Source organism: Lathyrus oleraceus, chromosome 1 (genome assembly GCF_024323335.1).
Source record: "Lathyrus oleraceus cultivar Zhongwan6 chromosome 1, CAAS_Psat_ZW6_1.0, whole genome shotgun sequence".
Lineage (NCBI taxonomy): Eukaryota > Viridiplantae > Streptophyta > Magnoliopsida > Fabales > Fabaceae > Lathyrus > Lathyrus oleraceus.
In genome coordinates this window covers 407,629,962-407,652,512 of record NC_066579.1, presented here as the reverse complement: position 1 = coordinate 407,652,512, position 22,551 = coordinate 407,629,962, and positions in this window count along the sequence as shown.

Below are 22,551 nucleotides of genomic sequence, written 5' to 3'. Positions count from 1 at the left end.
AAAGGAGGTGAAAAATTCAAAACAGCAAGTGAAATTTGACCAAAATCAAGATTTAACAAATAAGAAGAACTTCCAGTTGGTCTCACATAAAAAACATTCACCAATTGCATTTCATAAGCTAAACATGTCAAACTATGCATTTTGGAATCACATTGGAGCTAACAGAATGATCACACTCAAACTAATATCAAAACAGCTCAATAAATTCCACAAAATTCCAGCTCAAACAGGACACATTCAATGAGCAGCATATCAAATTTCATAGCATTTGGACAAGTGGAAGTAGAGAAATTAAATCCAAGAAGTCATGTAATGCAAAAATCAACCCAAACTAGGTCACAAAGTGTACACCAACTTCAAGCAAATGTAAAACAGTGAAAACACATGATAAATGAATGGGACCAAAGCCAAGATGAAGGCAAACATGTTAAGAGACACTCCATCAAATTTCATCTTCATATGATAAGGAATGAGAATTTTACAAGTCATGTAGGTTGATCACTCAAGAAAAGTTCACAAAATGGTAAACAGCAAACAAAAATACCAATCAAATAGGAAATGTATCAACAAATCCTACAAAAAATCATGGTTAAGCTAGACATACAGATGTAATCACATGCAAAAATCCAGGGCAAAAGACATAGCATAGTCATGGAAACAAAATTCATGAACATGGCATAACATAGTGTGACACACATTGTCACACTCAAAAAGATCACATCATATCTCCCTAACCAGGAACTCAAAATTAGCAAACTATACATCAAAATCACCAGGAAAGAGTCAAGAACAAGCATGTGAAATTTCAATCATTTTGGATAAAGCATTATTATTTCATGAATGAAATGGTAAAACATACACATATAGCATACATGTCAAAGATCACTAGGCAAAACCAAAAAATCACCAGGCACAACTTTCATTATCATACCTAAAAAAAACTAGAGGGAATTTGGAGATTAACACAAAAATCCCCATCCAATTTGGATAAACCATGAATTAATTATGATTTTTTGAATTTTGGTTAAAAAAATGAAATAATTATTTAAACTAATTAAATGAATTAATGGCGCGCAGTGGCAGTCTCGTAATTAAACGGAGCCAGGGCGAAACGCGCCCGTTTCATTAAAACGGTCGCGCCTTGTGATTCGTCCAGAAGCGGCGGGAAACAGGATTTGAAAATGAAGCCAGGCCAACACGGATCAAACGCGAGCTGGAACGAGAAATTTTGTGTTCTTCGCGTTCATCATCAAGAAACATCACCATGACCAAATCTCCATGAAAATCATCATGCCATATATGGTTAGAACCGGTATTCAACGTAGATCACAAATATCACAGTGAAATTGTCCAGAAATCATCATACAAAGAGATCCGTTCAAAAATAGTTTTGACATGCAAACTTTAATTCAAGATTTCTTGATGAATAATGGATGAAATTGCACGATTCAAGCATCAGATTACTCTATGTTCAAGGCACTACCTAAACCACATGTTGATTGCAAGAATTAAAGGAGTTGAAATTTTACCTTCTTGATGTGCAGCTGTTGAATCCGCGTGTGTTTGGCCTTGAATCGTGAAAACAGATCGTGTATATTGATGTAGGAGATGAATGGTGATGAATGCTCAGCTCAACAATGCTTGGATCAATGAGATTTGCCAACTGCCATGGAAGAGCAAGCTTTGCAATACTGAGATTTGGCTCGATTTTCCTTCTCAATTGCTTCAAACAAAACTCCAAAAACACCTGCAGATGAAGATTCAACAAAGAAATAGCACAAGCATTGATGAATTCTTTATGAATTGATGAAAAAAAGTGTATGTGAAGATGGAGAAAATTGAGAGAATTTTGAGATTTTGTGAATTTGATCTGAAAAATGATTGTTGATTCTGAGCATTCTGTTAGGATTAGGCTTTTATAGTACCACTTAATCCATGCCTTAATCATGTTTAGCATAATTGGAGTGTTTAGTGAATGAAGCTCCTTATGTCATTTGGCCAAATTACCCTTTCTCACTTAGAACCAATGGAATAGTGAATTTCTGCTTGCAGCACATCACAAATTGCATTTGAAAGTGAATAGAATTAGTTTCATGTGAAAATCCCTTGTATTTTGAAATTTGACTTTTCTTCCCACCAAAAATTAAATGGTTCACTTGAAAAATGACCTTTTTATGTGAAGGTTTTTGATGAAATGTGATGATGGATTTGGATAGTACACATCAAATGTGGTTTGCTCAAAAAAGAATCACCCAATTTGGCCTAATGGTTTGAAAGATATGCCACTTTGAAATTCCAAAATTCTTGAAAATGATTTGATCATAACTTGCCAACCATAAATGAGAAATGAGTGTTCTTGGACTTTCTGGAAAGGCAAGAGAAAGATCTTCAACTTTTGATTTGAAGCTTGGTTCATGATGTAATTTTGAGGAGAATGACTTTCCATTTTGGGTAGGTGAAAATTACAGGTCATTGCCATTTTGGGAAATTTTTTGTTTGACCTTAAATCCTTCAACCTTGATCTTTGAAATGCCAAATGAAGCTTATATGGACATGAATGAGACCTTTCCAACCATCTCACACCCTCCAATTCCTGATTAAATGCACAATTGACCACAATTGACTTTGCTAGGGTTTTGGTTGACTGAGCCATGTTCTGATGAATTCCAAGCCTCTACCACATGAGATCTTGATCCAAAATGATATCACAACTTATATGAATCCCTTATGAATAATCATGGTGCCCAAATTCTTCAAGAATGGCCACTATCCATTGCTCAGTGAATGACTTGACTGTTTTGACCTAGTTTGCTTCATCTGCAAGAAACAAGGTTAGATGACAATATTTTTGTACTTTTGGTTAGTAAACAAATGAAAAGCAATGATATACAAATGCTATACATGCTTGGTGATCAAAAAACACACTCACAAGATACCCACCCACTGGGAGGCAAGCAAAGGTGCACAATGATCCTTGAGGCAATGACATGATATGATATGATGCCATGAGGGATCTTAGGGCAAAAATTGGGGTCTTACAGATGCCCCTATTTAAGGACATTCTAGCCGGCGAAGTGAAGTTTAGAAATCTTCATCTCGACGCGGTAGAATGGACTTAAATAACAGTAATGAGACAAATTTTGGTCCCTAAGAGACCTCATGATGCAAATGTATGCATGCAAAAGACACAAACTCTGTGGGGATAATGGTTCTCACAGAAGAAAAGACGATCCATCGGAGTAATACACTCACCAGGAACAGAGACTCTAACAGGACTCTCATGGGGATTCTTATTGGGGATAATAAAGGAACAAAGAAATGCGTGAGCAGGACACGACTCCGAGTTGGGGAAAACAAAACTGACATAATGTGCGCAAGACACGACTCTGATTAGGGGATACCAGAAATCAGACTGGAGACCTCACTGGGGAAGCAAAGGACTCACACTGGGGATAAGAAAGAAATTCCAAGGGAACACAATCCATTGGAAAGACTCAAGCTGACTCATATGATGCATGTACTGGGGATAACACCAATACAGCAACACAAAAGGGCAACACAAATCCGCTGGGGAAATCTAGAAAAAGACTCTCCAGGGGAAGCCAAAGATGAGATGTCACCGGTATAAGGGCAACAAACTCAGGAAGAATGAATATCTAAGACCGGTATAAGGGTGAGAGATATCAACCAATCCAAACATCTGAGAAAGACCTGAAAAAGGTACGTAAACTCAGGCAAATCTGACTCCACAGGGGACCAAAGTCATAATAGGGAGCAGAAAAGAAGGAACACCAGGGATACCGAGGTATATAATAGGTGACCGACCAAAACGTGAATTGGTATATATGTCAAGACACTCATCATCCTGAAGAAAAGCTAGAAAAGCAGACTTGTTTATAGGATGGATATTCAATTCCATAAAGAATATGAATCTTACTCTGCGGAGAAAACAATCAAAAGATTGACCCAAGAATGCATGAGACATATTATTCATTACCGGCAGACCGTGAATAATATACTCGAAAAGGAAGAGACACCAGAGATACCGGAGTATATAATAGGTGACTTATCAAAGACGTGAATTGGTATATATGCCAAACACTCATCATCCGGAAGGAGGGCTTGAAAAAGCAAATCGACTTATAGGATGGACGTTTGAATCCACAACAGGAAAACGAATCTTACTCAACTGGGGACATAAACCCAAAGAGTGCATGAGGTATAATATCCATTACCGTCAGAACGTGGATAGAATACTCGCATGAGATATATTATCTATTACCGGCAGACCGTAGATAATACACTCGTATGGTAAGAAACACCAGGGATACCGAAGTATATAATAGGTGATCTACCGAAAACGTGGATTGGTATATATGCCAAAACACTCATCATCCAAAACACAAACTGGTTAAAGGATGGATATTCGATTCTACAAAGAATACGAATCTTACTCTACTGGGGAAGATCAACAAAGGATTCCAACCAAAGAGTGAAAGAGATATATTATTCATTACCGGCAGACCGTGAATAATATACTCGAAAAGGAAGAGGCACCAGAGATACCGAAGTATATAATAGGTGACTAACCAAAGGAGAGACAATCGATACCAAGCATCCGGGTAAACGAAAGACAACTCAAAGAGGATAAATTACAAGCAACCGGCAATTATCCAAACAACAAATATTCGACTCCGCAAAGGGAAACAACGAATCTTACTCGACCAGGGAAACGCAAAAGGCTTCGACTGAATAGTGCATGAGATACATTATCCATTACCGTCAGAACGTGGATAACACACTCGCATGGAAGATTATCCGCAACCGGCTACTGGGTTAACAAAGGATAAACCGACCGGAAAGAAAGGCATCGGGATACCAAACTAAGTATATAATGATGATCAATCAAAGAGAGCAACAATCATTACCGAGCAAACGGGTAAATGAAAGGCGATCCGCTGGGAATGAATTGCAAGCATCCGGCAATTATCCACAGGGACTGGCTGGGGATGCATTGATAAACAATTAATGATCCGGGGAACAAATCACTAGCAAACGGTGAAAAGACCCACTGGCGACTTCAAAAGGGATAACATTGCGAGCATACGACAATGATCCAGAAGACAACTTGCTGGGGATAAACTGCGAGCATACGGCAATTATCCACAAGCAAAAGAAGTATCAACATCGAACAACGAATGAAGATAACCACAAAGAGTAACCATCATCGGTTAGGATGAACAACAAGGTTAACTCTGCAACGGGGAGAAATTAGGGTTTACAACTACCGAATACGGGGTAGAATACCAAAAATCTGGCTGAGGAAACAAGAGGTTAACACTACCGACTACTGGGTAGAACCAAAGACTCAGCTGGGATAAAATTGCAAGCAACCGGCAATTATCCGACTGTACCACAAGGTACAAACTCCGATGGGGAGAAAAAAATCACAACATGGGATTTACAACTACCGAATACGGGGTAGAAGACCACAAACTCCACTGGGATAGGGTGAATGAAGGCCAAATACTGAGCACTTATTCAACTTATACCACCGGGAAACACAAATTCTGTTGGGGATAAAATCACAACAACAGACCATCCACCATCAACCAGAACAAACCACAAAGGTTACCTCTGCTAGGGAAAAAAAGATAGGACTTATAACTACCGAATACGGGGTAGTAGCCATACTCTGGGGGGGAGAACCACAAATTAGGGTTTACATCTACCGAATACCGGATAGAAAACCAACAACTCTACGTGGGGATGGAACGAATCACAAATCCGCACGGGAAACAAAATAGGGTTTATAACAAACCACAAACTGCTGGAGAGCAGGCAAATAGGATTTACGACTACCGACTACTGGGTAGAGGACCAACAACTCTTGCTTGAGGAATAAAAGGTATATAACCACAAATTCCGCCAAAAAGCAAGAAACATAGGACTTACAACTACCGGTTACTGGGTAGAGGCCCACAAAAATCCGTTGGGGATAAATGAATTGATGTCGGTTACTGGGCAAACCATTCATTTCTTCCACAGGGAAGCACAAGAAACAGCTGACAAAATGCCAATTCGGGATTGATCTGAAAAGACGGACTGAATCAAAACACGTCCTATGAGGATATAACTCAATAGGAAAATCCATCCCAATATATGTGTTGGGAGGAAACGGAAGAAACTGTCATTCACGAGGACATATCTCAGTGAGGAGCTGCAGAAGGAAAAAAAACAGACACTTTCTGCTTATGGGCTGACTCTATATGGAGAGATTTAAACACCCGACATCTGCTTGGGAGGATCTATAAAGAGATCCATGAAACCCAAAGCAGGAGAACAACAATCAAGAGATATATGGCAAAAAATGCAACATGAATATCTGAATGTTTATGAATTATGCATGAATATGCGTGATTTATGTTTGATGAATGCTGACACAACAGACATATCTAACACAAACAGGCCCAGGAATCAAACGCCCGGTACTATACTTCCAGGGGAAAAACCAACTGGAAAGCCAATCTGCTAGAGACCCACATGTTGTAAAGCAAAGATCTGCGAGTACTGCAGGGGATCAAGAGAATCCTGAGGACATCTGCAGGGGATCAGCATCAACTGAGAAACAAGAGTTCATGGCTCAACCAAGAACTGCTGTGAAGGCAACTCCAAACAACCCTGGGGAACACCCACTGAAGGAGAATCATCCGAGTAGAATCTAACTGCACAAGCAACTCTACTGGGGAAAAGCTATTAGCTATCCTTTCAGAGCACAAACCATTGAAGGAGAAAGCGCCACACAAGTATATTCTGCAACAAGCCACTCTACTGAGGATCAAGAGTAAATCAGGAAATCATTCCAATCTTTGGGAGGCTAGAGCTACCAACCGACCCATACTGGGGATTGAGAGAGCTTTCAACAGGAAGAAACTGCCACAACAACCATTCTGCAGACTAAGCTGGGAAAAATGGAAAGCAACCATGCTGAGGAGAGGCACAACAACTCCACTGGCGACTGCTCTGGGGATAGACTACTGCTGGAGAGGAACGCGAAGTCTTCAACAACATCTCTGCTTGCGACTATACTGGGGAACAACCCCATCAACAGTTCTGCTCGCGACAATGCTGAGGAAAGCGGTAAGGTACCGGGATGTCAATCCACCAACCACTGAATCTACCACAATGAGAACAACCGTGCTGGGGAGATTACTACTGGAGAAGAAACTGAGTCTTCAACAACATCTCTGCTTGGGGAACAACCCCAACAGCAAAGAGGGAGAAAGAGGATACAATCAAATGCCAGGAATATGAACAACTGTCTCACCTGTTGGGAATCATACCACCCTCGGGAGAGCACTGAGACATTCCTGAGTATCCTTTTGTCGTTGTGAATATTCACTTTGTTTAAAACAAAAATTTTGAAAAATTTATTTGTTTAAAACAATGACATTTTATCAATTAAAACATGCAAAGCATTTGTTGAATTGAAACAAATAAGAGTGCGAACAATTGGATAAAAGTTCAAATTTATTTGATGGAATGGTGGCCTGCAAATGGCAAGACTCCATAGATCTATACAAATTTGAAATCAGTGATATATATTGGAAGAGGGCTACATTGAACATAATGATCCTTTCTCTACCAATTTGAATCTCGATGTATTCGAAGCTTCAGTTGACGACGAATCGAGAATCTTCTGACGAACAGACGGCTGCGGAACAGAAAGTCTTGTCAGGATGCAGTTACTTGTCAAATCCCTAATTTTTGCCTAGATTGCCCCAGGGTGAGGTACTCAATCTAGCGGGATGCAAATATACTTTTTTTTTCAAGTCTCTAAATTTTGCTTGGATTACCCTTGCGGGTTCTCCACCGAGACGCTCATTTTTGCCTAAGCCGCCCTTTCGGGTTTTCAACTTAGCGAGCTATTCTGTTTTTCACTGCATATACTCTTTTTTTTTTAGGCAAAGTATTTCTTGACTGCATCTGAATTCACAGGACGAATGAAATCCTCCCCATCCATTGTTGTAAGCATCAAAGCTCCGCCTGAAAAGGCTCTCTTAACAACATATGGACCCTCGTAGTTTGGAGTCCACTTGCCCCTGGAATCGGGCATGAAAGACAAGACTTTCTTGAGCACGAGGTCACCTTCTCGGAACACACGAGGCTTGACCTTCTTATCGAATGCTTTCTTCATTCTCTGCTGATATAACTGACCATGACACAGGGCAGTTAACCGCTTCTCTTCAATCAAATTCAATTGGTCATAACGACTCTGAATCCATTCAGCATCAGTCAACTTGGCTTCCATCAAGACCCTCATTGATGGGATCTCCACCTCTACTGGGAGAACAGCTTCCATGCCGTAAACAAGAGAGAAAGCGGTTGCCCCTGTTGAAGTGCGGACAGACGTACGATAACCATGCAAAGCAAATGGCAGCATCTCGTGCCAATCCTTGTACGCGACAGTCATCTTCTGGATGATCTTCTTGATATTCTTATTAGCAGCTTCAACAGCCCCATTCATCTTAGGTCTGTAAGGAGAGGAATTATGGTGTGCAATCTTGAATTCAGCGCACAACTCGTCCATCATCTTATTGTTCAGATTAGATCCATTATCAGTAATGATCCTCTCTGGCACACCATAACGGCAAATCAGCTGGTTCTTGATAAACTTCACAACCACCTGTCTGGTCACGTTCGCATACGAAGCGGCTTCAACCCATTTGGTGAAGTAGTCAACTGCTACGAGAATAAACCTGTGTCCGTTGGACGCCCTCGGCTCAATCATGCCGATCATGTCGATTCCCCACATGGAGAAAGGCCATGGTGATGAAATCACATTCAGTAGTGTCGGAGGAATATGGATCTTATCCGCGTAAATCTGACACTTGTGGCATTTCTTCACATATTTGCAGCAGTCAGACTCCATTGTCAGCCAATAGTAGCCTGCTCTCAACATCTTCTTAGCCATGGCATGTCCATTGGAATGAGTACCAAATGAACCCTCATGGACCTCAGTCATCAACAGGTTTGCTTCGTGTCTATCCACGCATCTGAGCAAAACCATGTCAAAATTTCTTTTATACAACACTTCACCACTGAGGTAGAAACTGCCTGACAACCTTCTCAAAGTTTTCCTATCTTTCACAGATGCCCCAGGCGGGTAGACCTGGTTCTGGAGGAAATTCTTGATATCAAAATACCAAGGCTTGTCATCATTCACTTCTTTGATTGCAAATATGTGAGCTGGTCTATCCAAGCGCATCACGTCAATATTGGGAACTTCATTCCAATACTTGATAACAATCATGGAAGCGAGCGTAGCAAGAGCATCTGCCATCCGATTATCCTCTCGAGGAATATGATGAAAGTCAACTTCTGTAAAGAATGTTGAAATCCTTCTTGCATAATCTCTGTAAGGAATGAGACTTGGTTGATTCGTCTCCCACTCACCCTTGATCTGATTGACAACCAGGGCCGAATCACCATACACATCAAGATGTTTGATTCTCAAATCAATACACTCTTCAAGTCCCATAATACAGGCCTCATACTCAGCCATATTATTCGTGCATTTGAAAGTTAGCCTTGCTGTAAGCGGAATATGCGTGCCATGAGGAGTAACAATCACTGCCCCAATACCATTTCCGTACTGATTTACAGCGCCATCGAACACCATCGTCCATCTGGAACCAGGTTCCGGACCTTCATCAAGTGTAGGCTCATCACAATCTTTCATTTTCAAATACAGAATTTCTTCATCAGGGAAGTCATACTGAACTGACTGATGATCTTCAATCGGCTGGTGCGCTAAATGGTCAGCCAAGATACTACCTTTGATAGCTTTCTGAGCTCGATACTCAATATCATACTCGGACAACAACATCTGCCAACGGGCAATCCTCCCAGTTAAAGCAGGCTTCTCGAAGATATACTTGATTGGATCCATTTTGGATATCAACCAAGTTGTATGATTTATCATGTACTGGCGCAAACGCTTAGCAGCCCAAGCTAAAGCACAACACGTCTTCTCAAGCATAGAGTACCGAGACTCACAATCAGTAAACTTCTTACTGAGGTAGTAGATAGCAGATTCTTTCTTCCCTGATTCATCTTGTTGACCGAGTACACAACCCATCGAGTCTTCAAGAACAGTCAAATACATGATCAGAGGTCTTCCTTCCACAGGCGGAGACAAGATCGGAGGTTCGGACAGATATTCTTTGATACTGTCGAAAGCTTTCTGGCAACCCTCGGTCCAATCATGAGACTGATCTTTCCGGAGGAGCTTGAATATCGGCGCACATGTGGCAGCCATGTGGGATATAAACCTGGAAATGTAATTCAAGCGGCCAAGAAAACCTCGGACTTGCTTTTCAGTTTTGGGCGCAGGCATCTCTTGTATTGCTTTGACCTTTGCAGGATCAACCTCAATACCTCTTTCGCTGACAACGAAACCCAACAACTTGCCGGAACGGACTCCAAATGTACATTTGTTCGGATTCAAACGAAGTCTGAACTTCCTCAGACGCTGAAAAAGCTTCAACAAATGCTCAACATGCTCAACTTCCGTTCGGGACTTAGCGATCATATCATCAACGTAAACCTCTATCTCCTTGTGCATCATATCATGAAACAGGATAGTCATAGCTCGTTGATACGTGGCTCCGGCGTTCTTCAAACCGAAGGGCATCACTCGATAACAGAATGTTCCCCAAGGTGTGATGAATGTTGTCTTCTCCATATCTTCGGGTGCCATTTTGATTTGATTATATCCAGAAAATCCGTCCATAAAGGAAAAGACTTTGAATTTAGCCGTATTATCTACCAACATATCAATGTGTGGTAGAGGAAAATCATCTTTCGAACTAGCTTTATTCAAATCTCTGTAGTCAACGCACATACGGACTTTTCCGTCCTTCTTAGGAACAGGCACAATATTGGCCACCCATTGAGGATATGTAGAAGTCACCAGAAACCCCGCATCAATTTGCTTCTGAACTTCCTCTTTGATCTTCACTGCCATATCTGGATGAGTTCTTCTGAGCTTCTGCTTCACAGGCACACACTCAGGCTTCAAAGGCAGGAAATGTTGCACAATATCTGTATCTAGACCCGGCATGTCTTCGTATTACCAAGCAAAGATATCGGAATATTCTCGTAGCAATCTGATCAAATCCTTCTTGACAGACTCTTCAAGAAGTGCCCCAATCTTCACCATACGAACACAATCCTCATACCCCAAGTTGACTGTTTCCAAATCTTCAAGGTGCGGCTGAATGATCTTCTTCTCATGCTCAAGGAGATGGGAAATCTCATCAGGAATTCCTTCAACATCATCTTCCTCTGCCTCGAATACAGGGGATTCAAAATTGGGAGATGGCGTTGGATCATTATGTTCAATGGGTTTTAAGATCAACCTGCATAATGATTTTGGTTAATGAAAAACTTTAGAATTTAAACAAGCAAATCATTATGCAGATGAAAAAGGATTGCTTTTATTCTTGTTTTTATGGGTTTTTTGTGATCACTGATTTCATGCAAAAAGCAAAAAGTGAAAACAAATGGAAAAACAAATGTTTAACAATGCATTAATTGAATGAAAACATCATTGTATATATGCTGCCAACAATGTCATCACTTCTCCTTTTGGCATGGGAGAAGGGTTTTAAACAAAGTGAACAATTACTCTGATCTATGGATGACTGTAGGAACATCTACAGCGACCCAATTGTGCCAGACACCACCAGGAATAACGAAATTGTTCAGATCTTCTGCGTCCTCTTCCAAGATAGCAGCAGCTTCTTCCTCAGGTTGATCATCATGGATGAATCCTCCACTCGTGAACAACCCTTGCTCATTATATGCCCCAGAACAGTAGCCAATGCCAGCCCGGGATCTATTGTCTTCCAGCTCGATCACCTTCCCTAAACCAGCAACTGCACCACATTCAATGGCCAGCTTCGCATCACGGTAGGAAGCGAATGATGGAGACTTCTTCTCGATCGGTTCATCAATAGATAAAGCTTGGAACGGAGTTCCAACTTCATCCTCTGCGTCAATGTATGAGAAAGAAGACAGGTGGCTAACCAGGAGAGCCTTTTCTCCCCCTACCACGACCAGTTTCTTGTTCTTGACAAATTTCAGCTTCTGGTGTAGGGTGGATGTCACGGCGCCAGCCTCGTGAATCCATGGTTTGCCTAAGAGACAGCTATAAGATGGGTGGATGTCCATTACCTGAAAGGTAACTTGGAAATCACTTGGTCCGATCTTGATTGGGAGATCAACTTCCCCAATCACGGTCTTGCGCGACCCATCAAAAGCTTTCACAACGACCCCACTCTGCCTCATAGGAGGACCCTGATATGACAATCTAGAGAGTGTGGATTTTGGCAATACATTTAATGATGATCCAGTGTCCACCAGCACGTTGGACATAGCATCAGATTTGCAGTTTAGAGATATGTGTAAAGCCATGTTGTGGTCTCTTCCCTCCTCAGGGAGATCAGTGTCACTAAAACTCAGAGTGTTGCAAGCGGTGATGTTTGCAACTATACTGTCAAATTGCTCAATGGTGACGTCGTGATCAACATACGCCAAATCCAATACTTTCTGCAGAGCCTCCCTATGGGGTTCTGAATGCAACAGCAAGGATAGTATGGAGATTTTGGATGACGTTTGTAGAAGCTGGTCTACAACGTTATACTCGCTCTTTTTGATGAGCCTCAGCATCTCATCAGATTCTTCATTCATAATGCCACTCGGGCCAACTGAAGAAGTAGGAGTCTTTTGTATGGAAGAGGGTCTGGCAACATCAAGTGCCGGATTCTGAATATTAACAGCGGTCCCTACCGGACGCTCAGCAGATTCAGAAGCAACAGGGGCTTTAGCAGGTGCAGAGAAAACACGACCACTCCGGGTCAGCCCGCTTACATCGGCGATGTTGGTTACAGCAGTTGAGGGTAAAGGCACTTCCTTCCCATCTTGTACAGCCACAGGGTTATATCTGAACGGCACAGCTCGGTCAGAAAAATAAGGCACGGGGCCTGCAGGTTTAATCACCAAGGAGGGAGAAGTCTTCGGCTTGCTGCTATCATAGCGAATAACAACAGGCTCGGGTAACTTGAACACGGGGGATATAACATTAACCTCCGGTTCGTCCTCATCGACATTGCGATTCTGCAGAATCTCAATGGTTCCTTCGTCTAATAACTCTTGCAATTCTCTGCGGACCTGGTTGCAACCCAAGCGGTTCACCGAACAGATGCGGCACTTGTCGTGGTCATGCTCCATGTGGCAGTACTGACACAGCAAACGATGTAATTCCACCAACGACTGTCGAATATGACTTACATATTTGACCTTGTATTTCCCAGGGCATCCCTGGACCATATTCACAGATTTCCCATGCGAAGGCAATGGGTTCTTAGTGACATTTGGGCCTGAATCTTCGAAGCTCAAAATCCCACATCTCATAAGGTCTTGAACCTTAGTCTTGAGTGGATAACAGTTTTCAATATTATGGCCCGGAGCTCCGGAGTGATACACACAGTGCTGGTCTGGTTTATACCACCATTGTGGGTTTGCAGGAATAGCAGGAGGATCCCTGGGAGTAACCAATTTCCTTTCCAATAAGGAAGGATATAGCTCTGCATATGACATCGGAATCGGATTGAAGCTGATCTTCTTCCTATCATAATTCATGTTGGCCTGATTGGTTGTGCTTCCACGAGGCTGGTAAGCCTGTTGCTGTGGGCGTTGTTGTTGCTGATATTGAGGCTGTTGATATTGTTGTTGATGCTGAGCCTGCTGATTATCTCTGAATACAGGTGCTATATGAGCCACCTGGTGCTGATGACCGGCACGGCGTGCGGGTTTCCTCTGAACAGGAGGTTTCCTTGATTTGCCATGGGATTGCACAACATGTTCCTCCCCATCCTTCTTCTTAGCAAATGCTCCATACCGCTTGCTAGAAGAGCCTTCATCTTTCGCCAAACGTCCTTCACGGACACCTTCTTCCAACCTCATCCCCATATTCACCATCTCGGTGAAATCAGAGGGAGCACTAGCGACCATCCGCTCATAATAAAAAGAACTAAGAGTCTTCAAAAAGATCTTAGTCATCTCTTTCTCTTCCAGCGGAGGAGTAATCTGAGCAGCCAGCTCTCGCCATCTCTGGGCGTACTCCTTGAAAGTTTCCTTGTCCTTCTGCGACATGGACCTGAGTTGATCTCGGTCAGGCGCCATATCGACGTTATATTTGTACTGCTTGACGAAGGCTTCACCAAGGTCGTTGAAGGATCGGATATTGGCACTGTCCAAGCTCATATACCATCTGAGCGCGGCGCCAGACAGGCTGTCTTGGAAATAATGGATCAACAGCTGATCATTATCGGTCTGGGTTGACATCTTCCTGGCGTACATGACCAGGTGAGCAAGTGGACAGGTGTTCCCTTTGTACTTCTCAAAGTCAGGCACTTTGAATTTTATCGGTATTTTCACACCGGGAACAAGGCATAATTCGGCAGCAGATTTGCCGAACAGATCTTTACCTCTGAGGGTCTTCAATTCCTTCCTCAGCTCAAGGAATTGGTCATTCATAGCGTCCATCTTTTCATTGACATCCGGGCCCTCAGACGGCTCAGAATGATAGATGGTGTCGTCTATCCTCGGCATGGTATGCACGACAGGAGGAGCAGCAACAGGGATCGGGCTAGATGCCGGCATATGAACAAAGGTTGGAGCAGGAATGTCCGGCATGAAACCCGGAGGCATACCCCAAGGGAACCCGGCTGGCATGGCGTGAGACGCAAAATGAGCACTGGCTGGCACAGACGGAGCTACAATTTCAGAGACGACAGTCCTCTGAACAGGAGTTGCAGGCGGTTGAGCAGGTTGATTCTGAGCAGCAAGAAGTTGCTCCATCAAAGCGCCAAGTTTGGCGACCTCTTCTTTCAGTTCTCTGTTCTCTTGCTCTAGCTGATCCATAACTCTTGCAGAATTAGCTCGAGTATAGTACCGGTGAGTCAGCTTGTCTTCAAAATAAATGAAGAACACAGAGTCAGCACAAGAAGACCAGAAACAAGGTATCTGCTTATGCACAATGATGCATGAAGTGCTTGTGCAGATGCTTTGTTTTATTTTCAAGGAACCCTTAGGGTATTATTTGCAATTTTTGAATTTTTAAGCATTTGTTATCATTATGGAAAATATCTCATTCAATATATCGAGACAAAGAAGTACAACATTTTTGATTCAATTACAAGGAGAAAAGGAAAATAATATCCTATGGATCCCTAGTAGCTCGGGATGCTGGAAGACGAGAAACACACAGCTTCTTGATCTCTCTCTCATAGGCAGCTTCCATATCAGCCTTCTCCTTAGCCAGCTTATCATACTTCCTCTTCCAAAACTTGGAAGACTGAGGAAGCAAAGAAGTCCAAGTGTCGTTGGGATCGTCGATTACCCGATGCTCAAGAAACTCAATCAGAGCGTCCTTCTCCTTAAGTTGCTGCAGCAATTCCTCTCTTTCACGGAGCCAAGCACGTGAAAGGTCTTCCTCTCTCAACTCCTCTACACGTTGGGTAGGGAGGGTTGAAGGCCCAGCCACATCCAACCGTGTAGGTCTCGGATGGTCATATGGCATCAAGTACACAGCGGCTCTCTGTCTAACCCAAGAGGTATAAGGTTCCAAAGCAATGCAGTTCTTCGGACCCAACTCATTCCTACTCTTCTTGCAGATCTTGCGCCAAGCGCGGACGAATCTGGCTTTCAGGCCTTGGGGATCTTTACCCTCCTGAAAGAACACACCTTCTAATAGAATGTTATGAGGTTTATCCTTTAGGGGGAACCCAAGCTGACGACGTGCGAGAATGGGATTGTAACTGATCCCACCACATGTACCAAGAAGAGGCACATTAGGGAATTCACCATAATAGTCAATGATCTGCACAGTATCATACACGCGATCATACCAAGAGATATCGTCATTAGTGAGAGACATAAGTCTCTGAGACCACCGTAGACATCCTTTGTTCTCCTTGAAGGCAAGAGTCTGCGGCAAGTGCGAAATAAACCACTTGTACAGCAAAGGTAGACAGCAGACAATAACTCCTCCACCCTTTGCATTCCTCAGGTGCAAAGAGACATAAGCATCACCCAACAAAGTCGGGACGGGATTAAGAACTAAGAAGATCCTAATGGCGTTCATGTCCACGAATTTGTCGAAGTTGGGAAATAAGACCAACCCATAGATGAGTAGCACAAATAAAGCCTCGAAGGCATCCTCACTCATGGCCTTCCCATAGATGGTAGCTTGAGCGACGAGGAACTCGGAAGGGAAACCCTGAATTCCACCTTTGGTAGTCAGATTAGCTTTAATCAAAGCTTCATCTATGTGCAACAAATCTGCAATCTCTCGAGCAGTCGGAATACTCTCTAGGCCACTGAACGGCACCTGATCCAGAATCGGGATCCCAATAAGGTGGGAATATTCCTCCAAGGTGGGTAGCAACTGGAAGTCCGGGAAAGAGAAGCAGTGATACAGAGGATCATAAAACTGAGCTAGAGTACTCATCAATCCCTCATCAACCTGAGTAGTCAACAGAGGCAGAAGCTTCCCATAGCGAGCTTTGAAACCCAAGGGATCTAGTACATAAGATGTCAGGTTCCTTAACTCCTTCACATCAGGCTATTTAAAGCTGTACTTCTTTGTATGCCTTTTTGGTCTTTCCATGTCTGAAAATTTTGCAAATAAACCCTTTTAAGTTCCTTGAATTTTTTTTTTTTTTTGATGACATGAAGTGCAGATGAATGCATGAATGCATGAATGCAACAATCACACTCAAGGATCAAGCAAAGCACACCAAACAAAGGTCGTGGGAAAGCTCATTGTATCCCTAATATCAATCATCCATTTTGGTGGATTTAGGTTTTCACCTTATCGACACCCAAGTTCCATTGATATTAACGGTACACGAACCGGCTCTAACATCCTTAATATCAATCATCCATCTTGGTAGATTTAGGTTTTACACCTTATCAATACCCAAGTTCCATTGATATTAACGATGTTTGAACGACTCAACCACGAATCACGGGTTTGCTGAGAGTCACGAGCATGGAGTCTCGGTTAAGAACCACCCAAAGGGAGTGTACTAGGGTTTAAACCTGCCAGACATGTTCTACCAGAGGTTCCCATAATCATCGTCCCATCTCTCGGATATTATCGGAGGAACGAATACTCGTATTCCAAAAATATTCTCAAGAGAGACTCTTATGAGTGTAGTATCGCGTAACAATCGCATCAGAACTTACATCTGAACGACCTCCGCACTACGTCCTAAAAATAGGCCAAGATGGGTTTGGTAAACTAAGGTCCTTGGCTTCTAAGGCACATGATTGAACGAATAATGCCTAACCACAAATAACTTGTGTGACATCATCAATCCAACATGACCTCCACCAAGTGAATGGACTCGCAAGTCAACTGGCTAAGGAATACTCCACACCAGTCAACAAGACTATGCCATTCTCCTATCCTAGAGTGCACTCGAGTTCGGGTATAGAACTCATCTCACAGAGATCACCAAAGCAAACAGCAATTGTATATCAAGCAATTCAAACATTACAATCAATACAGTTATCCCAAATTGTACAAAAATATGTCAAATAACACATAAACAGATATCATACAACAAGGGCGAAAAGTAGGCAATACCACCAGGGAAGGTCTAATTTTATTCCCCAGCAGAGTCGCCACTTTTCTGTAGCGGTGTATTCGTCGCTATATGATTTATTGATCAAACCATAAGCAAAGCATACAATGAATCGAGTCGCCACCGCACTTTTATTTATCCTAAGGACTGGTTAAAAAGCGAACAAAAACCTAAGAAGTTTTACACGTAGAAAACCAATGAAAAAGATCAGAGAATCTGGGTAAGGGGTAAATTACGCAATGGGAAGGTGTTAGGCACCCATCACGTTCTAGGTACTCCTAGGGAGCCCTTTTCACACTTGTTGTATAAAAAATGTTTATTTGTTTTGACATATTGTGCAAACATGAATGGGAAGATGAGAAAAGAATGTACAAGTTAGTTATTTTTGTGTTCGAACGGATGAACCCGTTGCCTACGTACCTTCCATCAAAGGTAAGGATCAAAACGCCGTAGTTCGGCTAAAAGATTTCCAAATTATCAGTGGGTTCAATTTTAAAACACAAGCACTAAGGCTTTTCATTACCAATGGGAGAAAACTCAACCAACATCAACAATCCACCATGCGAGGACGGCTTCAACATACTAGTGAGGGGTTAACCCTATAATAAGTATGGAAGGCTTACAATCAACTCACTAAGGATAAGGTAAGATTTACATCAACCACTATGGTAATTAAAACCTACGGCTAATGTATGAAAACATATTAACAATGGACAAAGCCAAAACAATTGAATGGGTGAAGTTAATTGATTATGATTATTCACAAAATATGGTCAAGGTATGATTAGGATTGATTCAAAGAAGTGTTATGAAAAGTGAAGTTTGAAAAAGTCAAGGACTTATGGTCCAAGTTTCTAATTTGAAAAGAGGTGAGAATGTTTGCACAACAAGTCAAAGTTTTTGAAAGCAAAGTGTGAAAAAGTTTAGGACAAAGAAGGTATGGATGATGGAACGTAAAACTTCTTAGAAAGGTTCACCTCTTGAAATCATATAGAAGATGATTCAAGTGTGTCCTTAGGAATGGGGCAACAAAGCAAGTAAAAATAAAGGCGAGGTGATACCGGATGCCATCAATGGTCTTATACCAATCTCACAAACAAAAGCGGATATCGGATACCAATAAATGGATTTACACCAATCTCCTAAAACAAAACAATGATACCGGATGCCATCAATGGTCTTATACCAATCTCACAAAGCAAAAGCGGATATCGGATACCAATAAATGGATTTACACCAAGCTCCTAAGGTAAAACAAAACTTGGATGTCAGATGCCAATCTATCTGGACTTATACCAACCTCCAAAGGATGATCATAGGAATACAAGAGCCAACAACATGGTCTTACACTTGCATCCTCACATACAACAAACCAACAATGCATTAAGCAATGGACATGAGTGACCAAATGAAATGGTCTTACACTCTATCCCTTCCAAATCATAGGAACAATGGCCAAAGAATATGGTCTTACAATTGTCCTCAATGGGTAAACTCAAACAAACCACAAGATATGCAATGATGATCATGCAATAATGAACAACTTATGATGATAAGTGCACAAAGGCAAGCAAGCATGCAAACATGTACAAATGCAACAAGCAATCAATCAGACAAAGTCATTTAGCACCCACTATAACCAAACAAGTAGGCTCAATCAAAGGGTTAGACTTAAAAGTCCACTGGAATAGGGTGAATGGTGCTCTTAACCTTGACATTGAGAGCCAAGGTGAAGCAGATGAAAGGATATGAGGGGTGTGCCTCATCACTCTTATCCCTGGTCAGGGAGAGCATTGAATATCAGAAGGTGGGGGAGTTCAGAAAGATGGAACTCTCTCCCCAAAGTATAGACTCTATGATCTTGGGTTTTACTCAACATGCATCAAACACAAGTAGTGTGAGCAATGTGAGTGACTCACAGAATAGTAGGAGATATGCTACATATCTCTTTTGTCTACCAATTGCCTCACATGAGGTCTTTACCTGCTTGGGGACAAAAATAAACAATCACACACATTGCCTCTTAAGGAGGACTTCAGACAGTTGCCTGGCTAAATAACAAGCCAGGTCTTCCAGACTACATGGAGACAAGAGAGTCTACCTCAATGCTTAAGCAAAGCAAAGCAATACAAGTTCTCAAGGAACTAAAGCGACTATGGTACCTGAAATCAATCAAATATAATCAGTATCCCAATCACAAAATCAAAACAGACAAATTATGAACCAACAGACAACACAATCAATCATGTGTGCAAAGCACAAACTCAAATGAAATGAGTTAGCATCCTACAAAATGAAACAAGTTAGTTCATCACAATCAAATAAATCAACATCAATCAACTTGAATCAAATTCCTCAAAGCATTTTGCTTCTTTAACCTGAAAAAACAACTCAAATGTGAGAAGTAAGACCACTAGGACAAGCCTAGGGTCAAAAGGAGGTGAAAAATTCAAAACAGCGAGTGAAATTTGACCAAAATCAAGATTTAACAAATAAGAAGAACTTCCAGTTGGTCTCACATCAAAAACATTCACCAATTGCATTTCATAAGCTAAACATGTCAAACTATGCATTTTGGAATCACATTGGAGCTAACAGAATGATCACACTCAAACTAATATCAAAACAGCTCAATAAATTCCACAAAAATTCCAGCTCAAACAAGACACATTCAATGAGCAGCATATCAAATTTCATAGCATTTGGACAAGTAGAAGTAGAGAAATTAAATCCAAGAAGTCATGGAATGCAAAAATCAACCCAAACTAGGTCACAAACTTCAAGCAAATGTAAAACAGTGAAAACACATGATAAATGAATGGGACCAAAGCCAAGATGAAGGCAAACATGTTAAGAGACACTCCATCAAATTTCATCTTCATATGATAAGGAATGAGAATTTTACAAGTCATGTAGGTTGATCACTCAAGAAAAGTTCACAAAATGGTAAACAGCAAACAAAAATACCAATCAAATAGGAAATGTATCAACAAATCCTACAAAAAATCATGGTTAAACTAGACATACAGATGTAATCACATGCAAAAATCCAGGGCAAAAGACATAGCATAGGCATGGAAACAAAATTCATGAACATGGCATAACATAGTGTGACACACATTGTCACACTCAAAAAGATCACATCATATCTCCCTAACCAGGAACTCAAAATTAGCAAACTATACATCAAAATCACCAGGAAAGAGTCAAGAACAAGCATGTGAAATTTCAATCATTTTGGATAAAGCATTATTATTTCATGAATGAAATGGTAAAACATACACATATAGCATACATGTCAAAGATCACTAGGCAAAACCAAAAAATCACCAGGCACAACTTTCATTATCATACCTAAAAAAAACTAGAGGGAATTTGGAGATTAACACAAAAATCCCCATCCAATTTGGATAAACCATGAATTAATTATGATTTTTTGAAGTTTGGTTAAAAAAATGAAATAATTATTTAAACTAATTAAATGAATTAATGGCGCGCAGTGGCAGTCTCGTAATTAAACGGAGCCAGGGCGAAACGCGCCCGTTTCGTTAAAACGGTGGCGCCTTGTGATTCGTCCAGAAGCGGCGGGAAACAGGATTTGAAAATGAAGTCAGGCCAACACGGATCAAACGCGAGCTGGAACGAGAAATTTTGTGTTCTTCGCGTTCATCATCAAGAAACATCACCATGACCAAATCTCCATGAAAATCATCATGCCATATATGGTTAGAACCGGTATTCAACGTAGATCACAAATATCACAGTGAAATTGTCCAGAAATCATCATACAAAGAGATCCGATCAAAAATAGTTTTGACATGCAAACTTTAATTCAAGATTTCTTGATGAATAATGGATGAAATTGCACGATTCAAGCATCAGATTACTCTATGTTCAAGGCACTACCTAAACCACATGTTGATTGCAAGAATTAAAGGAGTTGAAATTTTACCTTCTTGATGTGCAGCTGTTGAATCCGCGTGTGTTTGGCCTTGAATCGTGAAAACAGATCGTGTATATTGATGTAGGAGATGAATGGTGATGAATGCTCAGCTCAACAATGCTTGGATCAATGAGATTTGCCAACTGCCATGGAAGAGCAAGCTTTGCAATACTGAGATTTGGCTCGATTTTCCTTCTCAATTGCTTCAAAAAGAACTCCAAAAACACCTGCAGATGAAGATTCAACAAAGAAATAGCACAAGCATTGATGAATTCTTGATGAATTGATGAAAAAAAGTGTATGTGAAGATGGAGAAAATTGAGAGAATTTTGAGATTTTGTGAATTTGATCTGAAAAATGATTGTTGATTCTGAGCATTCTGTTAGGATTAGGCTTTTATAGTACCACTTAATCCATGCCTTAATCATGTTTAGCATAATTGGAGTGTTTAGTGAATGAAGCTCCTTATGTCATTTGGCCAAATTACCCTTTCTCACTTAGAACCAATGGAATAGTGAATTTCTGCTTGCAGCACATCACAAATTGCATTTGAAAGTGAATAGAATTAGTTTCATGTGAAAATCCCTTGTATTTTGAAATTTGACTTTTCTTCCCACCAAAAATTAAATGGTTCACTTGAAAAATGACCTTTTTATGTGAAGGTTTTTGATGAAATATGATGATGGATTTGGATAGTACACATCAAATGTGGTTTGCTCAAAAAAGAATCACCCAATTTGGCCTAATGGTTTGAAAGATATGTCACTTTGAAATTCCAAAATTCTTGAAAATGATTTGATCATAACTTGCCAACCATAAATGAGAAATGAGTGTTCTTGGACTTTCTGGAAAGGCAAGAGCAAGATCTTTAACTTTCATGTTGGACAA